Genomic DNA, 16500 nt, shown 5'->3' with positions numbered 1-16500 from the left:
GTTATTGTTCGTGTAAATGAACTGCAAATTCTGGGTAAATTTGACATTTTAGAATTTTTAAATTATTTTTTTTTCTTTTTGCAATACTGGGAATGGAACTCAGGAGAGTTTTACCTCTGAGCTATACCCCCAGCCCTATTTTTCGTTCTTTATTTTGAAACAGGGTCTCACTGAGTTGCAAAGGACATCACTAAGTAGTTGAGGCTGGCCGCGAACTGTAATCCTCCGGTCTCAGCCTCCAGAATGCTAGTATTAGCAGCATGTGTCACCATACCCAGCATGAAATATTTTAATTCATATTCTCCGTTAACTGATTGATTTTAAAATACAATATGTGGCCAGGCATTGTGGCACACGCTTGTAATCCCTGCTCTTGGGAGGCTGAGACCAGAGGACTGCACAGGTTCGAAGTCAGCCTCAGCTGGCATAAAAGACCCTGTTTCCAAATAAAATATAAAATAGGTCTGGTAGTGTAGCCCGGTGATAGAAGGCCCTTGAGTTTCATCCCCAGTACCACAAAAAAAAAAAAAAAAAAAAATACAGTATGCACAAGCTTGTAATCCTAGCATTTGGGAGGCTGGGACAGGATTGCAGTTCACAGACAGCCTCAGCTACATTTAGTGAGGCCCTTTATAATTCAGCGAGACTCTGTTTCAAAATAAAGAATAAAAAATAGAGCTGGAAATGTAGCTTGGAGATTGAATGGCCCTGGATTCCATCCCCAGTATCGCAAAAGGAAGGAAGGAAGGAAGGAAGAAAAGAAGGAAGGGAGGAAGGGAAGAGACAGTATTACACAACACTACCCTATAATCATCTTTCATATTTTCTAAACTTGTAACATGTATTCTTTTGAAGTTAGATATTTGGAAAAGGGGTCCTGAAGATTTGTGTCCAAAAGAACCTGAATGAAGCTGTCCTGGCAAGTGCAGGGACATCTGCAGAATCAGCAGGAACCAAGTCTTCTGACATTAAGGCATCTGACCAAGCCAGGCAAGGTGGTGCTGCTTGTAACTCAGTACTTGATCAGCTGAGACAAGAGGATCACAGGTTTGAGGTCAGACTCAGCAACTTAACAAAACATTTAGCAATGTAGAGAGACCTTATTTCAAAATTTAAAAAATAAAAAATAAAATATGACTGAATGTATAGCTCAAAGATAGAATACCCCTAGTTTCAATCCCTTGTACCTGTACCAAAAATAAAAAATCCCACAAAGAAACAAATAAGACATCTAATCATGCAGAGTCCATTTTTTTTTTTTGGTAGCATCCTGGGAAACTCAAAATACTAAAAGAGAATAGCAATGTTTTTGCATTGTAATCTGCAGAATTAAAGCACTTAAAAATGACAGTATCAACACATACAACTAATCTATAGAAGCCAATTGAAGTCAAACTGTAATTCAGTAAAGAGATCTTTAAGAATATAAATAAGTGAGGTCACATATCTTTTATTTGCAGTTGCAAAACCTAAGTCTACATTCCTGAAAACTTCTGAAAAAAAAAAAAATGTGGTCAGATCAGAACCACCAGACAGGAAAAAAAAAAAAAAATCTCAAATTCTAAATAAGCATGAATCATGTATATTTGTCTTTAGGATATCTTGCAAATATATTTGTTTTTTACTTACTGCTATTAGAACACTTTTGCATTTTCCTAAGCATACTGATGAAGATACTGAGAGATAGATCCAAACACACTAGGTGATGTTAAGAAATCCTCCTGTGATTTTAAGTGCCCATTCTAAATTTAAACAAACACAAGATAAATCCCACAGGAAGTTTACAATTCCATAAACAAGTAACATCAAAAGAATGCAGAGATTTCTTAGCCCACGACTTCTTCTAGTAACTGCATACTGACTGAATAGAGATGAAAACACCTCAGTCCTGACTTCATGCAGCTATATTGTTGCATATTAAAAGATACCTTTTAACTTTTTATATTAAAATATTAAAGAACTGTTCTAACAATTCAAATAGCACCCAGAGGAAAGGGGAGGGATGCTGGAATGATCCAGAGAGGTAGTAGCTTTGGTGCAATAGGGGTTGCTGAATAAAAGTAAATAAATGGTGGAAGTGCCCAGTATTGTTTGTTTCTTTGCTTTCTGAATGGAGTGGGGCAGAAGCTGTTATGTTTGGGAATCTATAGTGGTCATAACATAAATAAGCTCACACCCATATAGGCACACATGAATATGATAATATTTACTGAAGAGCATTTTACACTATCCTTTATATATTGCTGTACACAGATGGATAGAGGTGGATAGACAGTGAGATGCAAATCTAAACTGCCACAGTGATTTTCTCCAAAGTAAAATGTTTTATGCTGTTTTTTTACTTGAATATTTTGAAAAAAAAATTTAAGAAAATTGAAAAAAAATGCCTGAACTTCAAATGAATATTTATTTGACCCCCCAAATTATTATCTCCCAAGGATAATTTAATTGTAAGAGAAATTAAAAAGCACTTTTAAAATGGTATCCATTTTAAGACAGGCGTGGTGTCGCACGCTTGTCATCCCAGCATTTGGGAGGCTGAGACCGGAGGATCATGGTTCACGGACAGCCTCAGCTACTTAGTGAGGCCCTCTGCAACTCCGTGAGACCCTGTTTCAAAATAAAGAGTAAAATATTGGGCAGGGGGTGTAACTCGGAGGTCAAATGCCTCTGGGTTCCATACCCAGACCTGCAAAAAAAAAAAAAAAAAAAAAAAAGTGGTATCCATTTTAGACAAAATCAAGAAAGATAAAAAATATATGACTATCAACTAGAAAATAAGGGGGAAATGTTCTTTTATAAGAATCTTATTGCAGGTATTCTTCATTCCAGATGGTCTTCCAGTTTATATAAGATATAAATATTGAGAAGGTTAACATCTACACCTATAATAATATCCCTAGTATTGGTTTATGTTAGTTTTATGCCACTAAAGAGAAAAGAGAAAATGCCCACCCCATTCACTTTGTTTTTTAGTAGTGGATATTGAACCCAGGGGCATTCTACCTTCAAGCCACACACCAATCCTATTTTGTTTTCTATTTTGAAATAAGATCTTGTTACATTGCTAAGGGCCTCACTAAATTGTTTCAACTGACCTTGAACCCATAACCCTCCTGTCTCAACCTCCCAAGTTTGTGTGTGTTTATGTCATATGTTATCAATAGTTCTGTTCTTTTTCCAGAAAGGATAATAAGGAAGCCACACTCAAATTTCTGAGGGCTTCACAATACCTATATAGGGCCCTTACACTCACAGAATATATTGTGGTATAAAATCATATAAAGAGATATATAATGGTTAGATTTAAATTTTTCTGATTTTTGCAAATCTATTCAGTAGGCACTGAGGATTGCTGAGAGAAGTATTCTGAGGCCAATCTTCCCTATCCCTTTAATATGATTTACCTGTCCTGTCTGGAAAATCATATAGCTTTTCCTTTATTCTTAAATTTCAACAGGAAAAATAAATTTTTCCTGAGACTGATTGTGTCTTTTCAGTAAGTATATTATTTCTTTTTCTATTTCAAAAACTTTGTCTTCTATGATATCTTTAATTGTGATTTCTGTTTGATTTGCTCTATTCTCTTCTTCAAAAGCACTTATTCAATTTGTCTTCTGCGTTATAATCACTTTACCTCTTTCCATAAAAACTATTTATATACATTTTATGCCTTTAATCCTCTCATTTTTATTTTATTTTTTAATTTGTATACTATTCATTGTTTTAAAATTATGTGTATTAGATTTTACATTATAGGTACTTTATTGTTCTTTTTATTTTCTGAGCTCTATCAACTTGCTTTTTATCTCTTTGGATACTTACAGATATCTTATACTTACATAACTCTTTCTGATATTATATATGAAATAACTTCTTTAAGAATGTAGATAACTATTTGCCTGATCTTGACTAGTTCCTGGAAAAATTCCTCTTGTGTTATATTGTTATATAACCTTCCTTTCTACTTTAGCTTTTCAAGGACTTCATGCTGATTCTATAATTGCTAGCACTTTTTTTTTTCTGAATAGTACTAATCCTTGAATGAGTCTAATTAATCATTCCCTCTCTTTCTCTCTCTAGATTCAACAACTTCTGTTTTCTCTCTTTCCTTCCTACAGCATTCTTTTTGGCACTCTTCCTACAAGAGGATACTTGAAACAGGCAATCCTGTAGTTTTGCCCTCAGTACCACCTCCTTTTAGTTTCTGTGCTATGAAATTTCTAAAGTATTTTCTTACAAGACTCACCTATTCTCATGACCCAGTACTCTGAACAGATCATCAGATGTCATTCTCAGGACTCTGTGTATGTTAAGGAAACCACATATTCTTATGATGCTGATATTTGTGTTGACTCTCATATAATCCTCTCACTTTGGTGCACACTTCTTAATACTACCCATTATACATGACTGTTTCTTGTCTGGAGATGGGGGTATTTTCATGTTATTGAAGATTGAGAAAGTTTGTCATTGGTAGTGGTGTGGTTCCCTGCTTTTCAGTTTTTACTGGTTTGGGTATATTTTCAAAGAACTCAGTTCCAGTACTTTTCAATAGAAATAATCTATGACCTGGGCTCTGTTGAGTTTCTAAAGTATGTATTTCTTTTGATCTTACTTCCAACACACTCCTGGAAAAAATATGTTTTCTTTAATAAATCAATAAATAAATCAAATAATAAACAAATCAAATATATTACTCTTTCCCATAATACCCCTTACTTTAGTTGACTTTATCCTTCCAAAATGAAGGATGAAGACTTTCTATTCCTTTGTCTTCCCTATTTTATGACAGTTCCCAGAATGCTAGCCCCTCTTTAAGAACTGGATGGAGATATGTGGACATCCCTGATGGGATAAATTTTCTTTTTTTTTTCTAAAATAACATTTTATTTATTTATTTTTTTAATTTTTAATTGGTGCACTGTATTCATACATCATAGTGGGATACATACTTTTGCAGACATACATGCACACATTGCCCAGTCAGCCGCCACCCGATCCCCACCCCATTCTCTCCCTATCCCTCCCTCCCATGCTTGGCTTAGGGATTGACATCTAGTATTATAGCAATTTATCAAAAATTAAAAATGATAACCTCACATAACAGTTTCATTTGTCTGATACCAAGCTTTTGATGACTTAAAGATAACATTTCAATATTTCTTTTTGCTTTCTTTCTTACCAGAGAATCTATTTTTTCTATTTTTTAGGTGAAACTATCATATATTTATATATTTATTTTTCAGAAAAAAAATCTATCCTAATACGGAATATGGACTCTAAGTACCCACAACAATCTTGAAAAAGAACAAAGCTAGAAGATGTATATTTTCTGATTTCAAACCATATAAAGCTACAATAATTGAAACAGTGTAGTACTATTCTAAAGGCAGATATATAAACCATTGGAGTTAAATACAAGCCAAGAGCTAAATTCTTCCCTATATTGTCAAGTTATTTTTGACAAGGTTTCCACGAACATTTGGTGGTGGAAATAATAATCTTTTAACTAAATATTGTTGAAACATAATAATTACATGGAAAAGAATAAAGTTGGACCCTTACCTAATCCCATAAACAAATATTAACTCAAAATAGATAAAAGACCTAAATATAAATCTTAAGACTATAAACTTTTAGGAGAAAATCTGGGTCATAAAACCTCACAACATTGAAATTGGCAGTGATTTGTTAGATATGATTTCAATGGCACAGGCAACAGAAGAGTATACAAACTTCCTAAAAAAAAAAACATATTGTATATCCAAAGACAATGTAAACAGAGTTAACAGTTACTAATAGAATGGGATAAAATATTTCCAAATGCTATATCTGAAGGTATATTAATATTCCAACTAGAAATCCTAAAAATTAACAACAATAAAGGCAAACAATACCCTTTAGAGATAGGTAAAAGACTAACATAAATAATGAATCTCCACAGATAACCAATCTTAGTTGTCTGTTGGATGGAAAATCTTGTTTCTCTAGTACTGATGTGTGTTACCTATTTCTTCTTTGTAGTTAATCTCTTTGAGTATTTTCTCTAGCCCTGGTTTTGAAGACATAAATTCCTTCAGTTTCTGTTTGTCATGGAAGCTTCTTATTTCTCCATCTAATTTGATAGAAAGTTTTGCTGGGTAGGAAATTTTTGGCTGGAAGTTGTTTTCTTTCAGAGTTTGGAATATGTTACTCCAAGCCCTTCTGGCTCTCATGACTTGGTTTGGGAAGTCTGGAGTGATTCTAATTGGTTTGCCTCTGAATGTCACTTGGCCCTTTGCTTTTGTTGCCTTTAAGATTCTCTGCTTGGCTTCCACATTGGTCATTTTGACAATTATGTGGCGTGGGGATCCTCTTCTCCGATCCTGTCTAAAGGGAGTTCTATAAGTTTCCTGGACCTGTGTATCGACCTCTTGCTCTATGTCTGGAAAATTTTCTGCTATTACTTCCTTGAAGAGATTGTTGATCCCTTTGGTTTCACTTTCTTTTCCCTCCTCTATTCCAATTATTCTTAGGTTAGCTCTCTTAAAATGGGCCCATTATTTCTTCAATATCAGATTCCTGCTGTCGGATATTTTTTTCTAGATTAGAAACTATGCGTTCATTTTTGGAATGATCATCTTCTAAGAGCGAGATTCTGTTCTCCATGTGTTCTAATCGGTTGTTTGTGCTTTGAATTGATGCCTTTACTTCGTTAATTGCATCCTTTATCTCTTTTTGGCTCTCTCTGAGTTCTTTTCGAAGCACCTCTATTATTTCTACAGTTATTTTCCTGATTTGATCTTCTAGAAATCTCTGATTTTCTGTTTTATCGGGTTCTGATGTTGTGGGGTTGTGGGCATTCATTGCTCTATTGTTATTCCTCTTTCCCATGATTTCAGAAGTTTGTGCCTTGTCTGGGTTCTTCCCTTGGGTCACTATGACTTCACTTAAGGTGCTCTGGATCTCGAGTCAGTTGTATCTCAGACCCCACTACTTCTTTACTGGGTTGTATCACAGAGTCTCCGACCCAGAGAGTCAATAGAGGCTGCTTTAGACTGTGGGGGGTGCCAGGTTGCACGTTCTCCTATGGTGTGATATCACTGCCACTGCCCCTCTCCCACTGGGTCAAGTCCCAGTGAGTACAGTACTGGGATTTCTCTGCTGTGGCCCACAATTTGACTCACTGTTCTTGAGTACGCAGATGTAGCTCTACTGAATTCGGTGAATTCGGTGCTGTTGCTGCCGGTGGCAATATGGCGCTGCTGCTACACCCTCGGCTATGGGGCTGGCATTTTTTTTTCTTGGTTTTGATTTCCACTCTGAATCCCTGCAGCGTGTGCTGAGCTCAGCCACTGGAAACTTTAGGTGCCCTCTGCGCCGAGAAATCCCGCCTGGCTGTTCCGCAGCGGCTCCCCTTGGCTTGCTGTGGCCGTCCCGTGAATTCGCCGGTGCCGCCGGCAGTATGGCGCTGCTGCCGCGTCCTCGGGCGTGAAGCCGCATCCTCGGGCATGAGGATCTCCTCTGTGGCTCTGTTCTCAGTTCCCTTTCTCTCTGGAGCCTGGTGATTTTTTTTGTTTCTCTGGTGATGTTGTTTTCTGGCTTTGAAAGGCGCTGATTTTGTGGTAATGGAGATTTGTTGTTAGCGGGGCTCTTAAGCCCCGCTTTTCTCGGTCGCCATCCTAAATTTTCTTTACTATAGTTAAATACAGCATTTGGTCCTCTAAAACCAATAATTTGTCATTTCATTAAAGTGATATGTAGATATATGTATATAAATGCTATATAGATATATGTATATCTATATATCTCTATATATGTACATATGCATATTTATATCAACTCCATAAACTCATATTATATTTATAAATAATTAAACTGATATAATATATATTTAAATAAATTAAATGATACTTTGTTTCTACTATAAGACAACCACCTAGGGTTTCAACCCCATCCCTCTTTCTGAAAAGCTTATCAAAGAACTATATGTAATTTTTTTTTTATTACTGGGGATGGAACTCAGGAGCATTGTAACTCCAAGCTACACTCCCCAGCCGTATTTTATACTCTTTATTTTTTGAAACAGGGTCTCACTGAGTTACAAAGGGCCTCACTAAGTAGCTGAGGCTGTCCGCGAACCACAGCTCTCCTGTCTCAGCCTCCAAATGCTAGGACTAGTGTGCATCACTTTGCCTGGCTATATACAATTTTTTTTTTTTTTACAAAGAGAAGTTCTGACAATATAAATCCCCCATTCATCATGCTTCAAGTTATGTTATAGCACCAGTGGCCCCTTCTGTCCACCCTTCCATCAGGTATTCTTCTCTTTGCCACAAACATTCAAGAAGCTATCTTGAATGTTCTAAGTACTAATGTTTTAAGCTATTTGCCTTTTTGGGAGAAAAAAATCTAGGTTTTCATTCAAAAAAAGTCACACTGTGGACTTTTTCTGACTTTGTGAGTGGAAGAAAACGCTGTATATTTCCATCTAGTTAGGTTTTGCACACCCTGAGCACATCCATCAGGAAATCTTCCATGAAGAAATACCTATATTGTGCTAAACAATAAATGATTCTGGAAACCCTTCTTTTCTGCCCAATTTAATCTCGCTGCTTTTTGGTTTAGGTAACTTTCCTATGCCCTTTAATAAATATAGACTAATGTCTGTCCTTCCCCACCCCCACACCCAGCTTTTTATCTTCTGTGGCCTTTTTTTACCTATTTCCTCATTCAAGACACTGAGTCAAGACTGCAAAAAGACCTAAAATGTCTCTTTTGCTGGTTCTTCATCATTATTTTTACCATTAAGATTTTATTATTCCACTAGCCTTGAAAAAAAAAAACTCACCCTTGGGCCCTCTTCTCTATTTATTCCATCCTCAGAAAACTTGCAGAGTTCAATCATCACTTCCAATTAAATTATTCTCAAATACACATTTTTATCCCTTAAATTCCCACCTTTCAACATATCATTAGAAATCTTATTTTCATTTCATGAAAATATACCTCCACTTAAGTGGTCACTAGTCACTGGAATGACAGAGAAATTTGATCTCTATTCTACAAAATCACTTTCTTTGTATCCCTTCCACTGCCTATAGAAGTGTCTGCTCTTTTCTAAGATCAGCTTGAGGTTTTCTTCCTTCCTTCCTTCTTTGTTCTTTCTTTCTTTCTTTCTTTCTTTCTTTCTTTCTTTCTTTCTTTTTTTCTTTCCTTCTTTCTTTCTTTCATCTACTGGGGATTGACCTAAAGGGCTTTCTACCTCTGAACTATACCCTCAATCCTTTTTTGTGTATGTGTGTATGCTTTTATTGGTACATTATAGTCTCACATCATAATGTAAATTATGTGTTCAATGACACACATGCACACTCTTGGTGCCCCCTGCTTCCTCCCTAGACCCCTCTCTCCCAACACAGAGTACCCAGATTGACATTGGTATATATTCACATGCATACACATAGTCTATAGTAGTATTGTCATTAATGAGCCTCAATCTTCCTTCTTCCCTACCCTTGTATCTCCTTTTTGGATCCTACAAAACTATGGAAAATACACTCAATGAAATTCTACTCAGCAGTAAAGAAAAAGAATACAAATTCATTTGCAAGAAAATGGAAGGACCTAAAGAACATTATTTTAAGTGAGATTAGTCAATCACAGAGTAAAGGGTCATATGTTTTCTTTAATATGTGCGGAATAGGGAGTAATTGGGATACAAGAGAGATTCCAGATTCCAGATAATAAAGGAGAAACCTCAACCCTTTTTTATTTTTAATTTTGAAATAAGTTCTCACTAAGTTGCTGAGGTTGACCTTGAACCTGTGATCTTCCTGTCTCAGCCTTCCATGTACTATACTGCCAGCTAGTTTGAGACATTTCCAATACCTCTTAACTATTCCAAATGTGGTGACTTTTATGTGATTTTTCAACATTTATTACTTTTCAGGCATTTTCTAGTGTTCTTTGCTTTTATTATTTAATAATCACAGAAAACAAATAAACCAAAGTTATTATCTTAGTTTTTATAAACTAAGTTGTTATGAATAAAACAACTGAGTTATGTCATAACTTAATTGTTATGTACAAAACTGAAGCTTAGTGAGGTTAACTTTCCAAAGGGCACACAGCTAGCATGCAACAGAGCCAAGATTCAAAGTTATGATTGATTGGATCTAAGGTCAGTATGCTCTTAAATATGTCCAGTATCATTTTCTTAAATCAGAGCTCTGTTTAGACCTATGGTAGGCTTCTTGAGTCTGCAGTCATTCTTTTTTCCATGTTATATTATATGCTATATTATTATCAGGTAACATTATTATTGTTACCTGATATATCTATTATCTGATATAGATAATAGAATATAAAAATGAGTAAGATATCATTTCTGTCCAGAGGTATTTTGAAGCTAGTAAAAAAACAAAAGTACTAATGCTTAGAAATAACTTTGTGCATTAAGAATACATTGGTAAAGCCGGGCATGGTGACGCACGCTTGTAATCCCAGCATTCGGGAGGCTGAGGCCTGGAGGATCGCGGTTCGTGGACAGCCTCAGCTACTTAGTGAGGTCCTCTGCAACTCAGTGAGACCCGGTTTCAAAATAAAGAATAAAAAATAGGGCAGGGGGTGTAGCTCGGAGGTAGAATGCCCCTGGGTTCCATCCCCAGACCCGCAAAAAAAAAAAAAAAAAAAGAATACATTGGTAATATAATGGCTAGACTGATTTTGGTGGACTGGGGGGGGGGGGTGCTTACTGTGATTCTGGGATAGAGAATGTACTGAAGGGTGCTCCCACTGAGCAATGAAGATCCTAAAGAGTAAATCTCATTCTTGTACTCGTTCAATGAAGCAGCCACTGCTTTTTGGTGCCTTTAATTCACCTGAACACCCCCAACCCACCTGTGACGCTCATTTAGACCTGCACGCCCCCTTTTGCCTTCTACAGAGAAAGCACTGTCTTTTCAAAATCCTTTTCCCAGAATGAGTAGTAAATGCTAACAGACAAAATTTTTCTCTGTTCTTCAATATCTCATTAAAAAGCACCTCCAGAATCAACTTGTAGCATGCATTGTTTTCTGTTACCTTTATCATGAGCATAATTATGTGAAACTATGTGTATATGTTTTCTATCTTTCTCCATGAAGTGATAGATCTCAATTGTCTTTTTCATCGTCTTGTCCTCAAACACTGGGACTCTGACAAGGAGTTTCATAACTATGATTTGAATGTAGGAAAGAATGAGAAGGTTTTGAACAAGGCTATCTCAGCTCATCAGTCCTTTCCACAAGCATCTTCTGTTCTATACCTCACCTGGGCATTAAGGACATCACCTGGCCACCTGGCCTCTCCTCCCATCCCTGATCCATCAGTTTACTCCTCCTAGGTATCCTTCTTCACTTACCTCAGGAATCTTAATCCAGATCCTAGAACCTTCGAGAATTACCTTCTATAATGCCTCTGCTTTATTTTCTACCCATTCAAGAGACTGCGAGATATTTGAAGGCAGGACAGGTGCCTCCTTATTTTGTCACTAACAGCATCTAGCTCGTTATCTGGGGCATCCCTCAATATTTTTAAATTAATATTTATTTTTTAATGATTCTTACTAAGTTGCCAAGTAAATTAAGGTTTCTGTGTAGGCCATGTATTGTTTCGTATTTTTATTAGGTGATATTGTTGTTGCTACTTCAGATAGTTAACTCTTAGAAATAAATGCATATGTCTTTTCTCTCTCTTGATTCAGTATCCAGTACTGACAGTCAATTACTCAGTACTGGTAATCTCATTTAAAGGATGTACATTTTTGTTTTGTAATTTTCATTCTACCTAGGCACTATCTGTCCACAAAAATTAGTCGTGCAAACCAGGGCTTTTTACTCCTAGTGATAATGATGTGAGCTTGGGATAGCATGTGTATGAAAGAGCTAAAAAATAATTATTCTTGAAAATTTTCAAAAGAATACTTTTTTTTCACACATGCAGCCCACTATTCACAGTTACTTTATTATGCTTGCTACTAATTCTTTTCTACTAACTTCTCATATCCAGAGTATCTGCTTCCTGAATCCAACCCACTTGACTTCGCTTTCCTTTTTTTTCTCAGTAAAATTTCCCAAGCACACGCATTAACTCCCAAAATTAGATTGTGACAATCAGCTCATTTCATTTCTAGTCACAAAACAATCAGTGCTTTGGGGTAAATTTGTATCATGCTATATAAAAGTGGCACAGCCTCGAGTAGTTTCAGACTCCTTAGGCCCCTGCTTCCTCAACTCTAAATCAAAACTTATAATATTTCCTAGTTTATAAAGTTTCAATACAAAAGTCAAATGAGATGAATAACTATTATTATTATGTCCAAGTGTTGCTGAGGTGAAATTTGTAATAATTCTATCTTGAAAAGGATTTGTGTTTGAAGAAACTATTTTGTCACTTTATTTATTTACTTATTTATTTATGTGGTACTTGGGATGGAACCCAGGGCCATTCTATCTCTAAGCTATACCTCCAGTCTTATTTTTTATTTTGAAGCAGGATCTAACTAAGTTGCAGAGGGCCTCACTAAGTAGCTGAGGCTGTCCGAGAACCATGATCCATCCTTCTGTCTCAGCCTCCCAAACGCTGAGATTATAAGCATGAGCCGCCACACCCAGCTACTTTATTTTGCCTAAAAGAGAAAGTATCTCTTTTTCAGATGAGATCTGGCATGTTCAGGGTGGTTTGGCCATAGACAAGTATCTCTTTTTCAAATATTACTAAGTGGAATATTTCCTGGATGATAATGAGAGTCAAATATCATTCAATAATTTTTTCTTATTTTTTTCTATCAATCCTAGCATGATATTAAAATATTTATAAATAAATAATTCATTTTTAAAACCATCTTATCATATAATAAGTGAAGTATCTTTATTTTTCCACATATGTATTGCTCTCTGTGTGTTTAACTTCACAGCTCAGTAAGAAATTATAGCATCACTTTGGAAAATCTCCAGTCAAACTCTAATCTTTGCCTATGATGTATCTGGTTTTATTTAACTGAAATGGGGGAATTGAATACTTTTAGGTTTTTCTGCTATTCTTAGTTGACTATTTGACTTTCGTTGTGTCATTCTGTAAGAAACCTTGACAAGTTAAATTTATCCACACAGAAACCTATAGTTAGGAGACCTGTGAGACGACTATAATTTCCTTCCCATTAGTTTCAATGAATTCCATGCATGTGGAAGAGAACTTGGAGAGCGGAGTTTGGAGCCCTCCACGTCCCGTTGTGCAGGTATATTGAGGAGCAAGATATAGTCCAGGTCTCCTTCCGTGGCTCCTCTGTTGCACATTACCCTTAATCCTCCTTTGAGCCAATACAGGCTGTAGCAGCTATGCTGGGAACTGGAGACTTAACTCTTTGAACACAATAGGCCTGCGGACTCCTAGCTTACTCTTCACACAAAACCTGTGAAATGGTTAATACATAAACACAAGTGTCATTTCTATTGTAGCCAATGTGAACCAGAAGAATTGAGCTGTAGCCAGCATTTATTTAAGCATCATTTTTGCCATCTGGATTCTTTTGTGGAGAAAGAAACATTGGAAGGGAATTGCCTTTGGTCACAAAGGTGATTTGACTTTCCTCCCTATTTATATGTTAATCATCCCATAGGCGCCATTGTTCAAAATTCCATAAAGGGGGCCTTTTTTTTTTTTTTCCTTTACTCCTGCTTAAGACTTCAGATAGCATGGAGTTTTCAAAGAAGATGTGGGGAGGGATAGCAAACATTTCTGTAGACAAAGCACATTGACCTATATGTGCGAAACAATTTAATTCAGGTAAAAGTCATGTCACCAGCCACTCATAGAGGTGTAATTACCATCTATGCACTGGCCCCCTTCCTAAAACACCAGTCACTTGATATGGCAAATTATTTGTAGTTGAATGTGCAAACTCCAGTGCTTATTAGCCACCTACTTATCAGCTGTATTAGGTCCTGACTCACTCCATTTCTCAGCATTGAACCTAAAAAGGAAAATACGACTGGAGCCCCTGAATCATAATTTATAGTTCCTCTTTGACACTGGGCAAATTAGAATAATTTAAAGATGATAGTGGACCTGTATCACAGAAATATTTTGATGGTTAAACTTTGAGACTGGCATTCACATATGAGAAGTATGCATTTAATCTGGTCTTGAAAGAAAAGGCCTTTCACCTGAGAATGATATAATTTTATTGTTATGTTTATAGGCTTCAGAAACAATGGTTATTTTATGATTATAAGATCAGGTAGTTTTTATCTCCTGTGAGAGCTCTTTAATAATACTGTATTAATTAAATCTCTCTGAATAAAGGATTTAAGTGGGGCAGTGAGAGATGAGGTACAGTCTGTGGGATCCCCAGTCAGAGCATCTGTTATTTTAAAGTATATTGAGATAAAACCATTTACTGAATACCTACTTGGACAGAATCTTATCTTAAATGCTCCTAGAATATATAAAAGAGACAACAACAAGAAAAGCTCTTTTAGACCAACAACAACAAAAAAGTAATAGATGAACAAATGCAAAAAAACTACAATTCTTACCAATTATTTATGTGCTATTCACATATACACCTAAAAGGATAATTGGAATGGAAGCAGAAATTATGCTTATAATTCTAAATATTCAACCCCTAATATTCTTAATTGGAAACTCATATATTATTTGACTTTGTAACAGGAATATTTACAAATTAAGAGAAAAGTATGAAGTCAGAAGGCAAATGTTAAAATATATATATATGTGTGTGCATGTGTGTGCGTGTATGGATGTATTAATCTCATCATTAAAAGAAGGAAAAAAGAGCCTTTAAAGTTTCCATTATCCATTATGTCAGGTAGCAAATATCTTCTCAATGTAACTCTAGACATTAAATCTGTCGAGAGGAATGCTGTAAAATAAATGTCTGGGATACCTTCATAAACAAAAATCTTATTTCCATAATTCATACAGCTGGCTGGCATTTATTGGCACGTCAGGTGCAATGGGGACATTTCAGGAACATTAACATGTACAGCATCATTTGTCAACAAAGCAACAATGTAAGCAAATCGTTCAGAACTCATACAGATTTACAGCTTTCTCTGCCAGCTGCTAATTACGGTGTGCTCGGCCTATTTGGTATGGTCTTTTTATTGGAAAATGACAAAGGGGTTATAGTATCCCGGTTTGGAATATAGATGTGGCTTTTAGTAATAATATGAGTGTAATATGACCATGTAGCTTAGAGTTGTGATCCAGTTTTGCTGGTCTTATAATTGATCAGCTTTGATTGATGAAGGACAAAGAGAATTTCACAGCCTATTTTGTTTCTGATGTAAGTAACCGCTAAAACAAAGGGGGAAAAAAGGGGGAAAAATATCAAAGACCGTGTCATAGAAGTTCTTAACGCTTCCCCCTATGGAACATGACACATAATATTTACCTCTCAGAGAAAATCTGATGTGTTGATTGCTGGTGGAGCAAATGTTACAGAAGCCTGTGCATTTCGGAATTCTAGGTTGTGCTTTGAATGATCAGGAAGCCCTTCCACAAATATGCTTAAATAATGTTAAGGTTATGACATAAGGTGACAAATGTCAGCAGTGTCAAAGTTAACATCTATAATCACCCCCTGCTTAAGTTGTTCAGTTTTAGGAAAAGACACAACCTTGCAAGCAGATGACGGAGTGTCAACTCTACCTTCAAATCCCCTGGATTGTGTCAAGACATATTACAATCTATAAAATAAACAGTGGTGCTGCCTTCATGCCCATGATGTAAATCTGTATTTAGAGGTACAAATACCTTCTATTCAGCCAAAAAAAAAATGCAAAATTGGTAAAATTATGCAAGCATTATTTAGATTTATTTCATCCCAACCTTATTAAAATCCATTAAATTCCAGGGTGAAAAGATTTGACATTCAGCAAATCAATGGCTGTCAGAGCAGCAAAGATGACCAGATATTAAAATACTTTCAACTTTGCTGGCACCAGATCCTCAGCCATTTATAGAGCTGGTAGAGTAAAGATAGAAATTGTTTGCTGGCTCCAGAATGCATTGTGCTGAAAAAGTATCATTTTTATCTCTGTAAATAAAGATACTAAGTCCAAAAATTGTTTACTGATAGAGTCTACTTTATTTGATACATCAGTCGAATTATTCTTCTCTTATATATTTTCCACAATGTATTATGATTTCTGGTTTCTACCTCCTTCCCCAGAATAGAATTCTGAAAACAGAAAGCACATTGTATTCACTTTTGCATTCTTAGTATCCAGGATTGCCTGGAGCATAGTAACTTGTTTTAATTTTTTATTAAAATATTTTATTATTATTATTAGTAGTAGTAGTAATAATAATAATAATAATAATAATAATAATAATAAATTAAAACTAGTCAAATGAGCCTGGCTCCATCCACAGTACTGGGGTAAAAAAAAAAAAAAGACAAGCTGGTGTAGTGGTTGTTCCAGTACTTGGGAGGCTGAGCTAGAATCA

The 16500-nt window shown here is 35.8% G+C and overlaps 1 protein-coding gene across 1 annotated transcript in view; it reads left to right on the top strand.

The window, feature by feature from the left end:
- The window catches only part of ARHGAP15 (Rho GTPase activating protein 15), a gene marked incomplete at both ends in the record, with an annotated part of 624759 nt that overhangs the window by 434317 nt on the left and 173942 nt on the right, over positions 1 to 16500 (top strand). The gene's annotated exons all lie outside the window — the stretch shown is intronic.

Source organism: Muscardinus avellanarius, assembly GCF_963383645.1.
Source record: "Muscardinus avellanarius genome assembly, chromosome: 2".
Taxonomy (NCBI): Eukaryota; Metazoa; Chordata; class Mammalia; order Rodentia; family Gliridae; genus Muscardinus; species Muscardinus avellanarius.
Note: the sequence above shows the minus strand (reverse complement) of the source record. Positions and strands in the feature narration are given on the sequence as shown.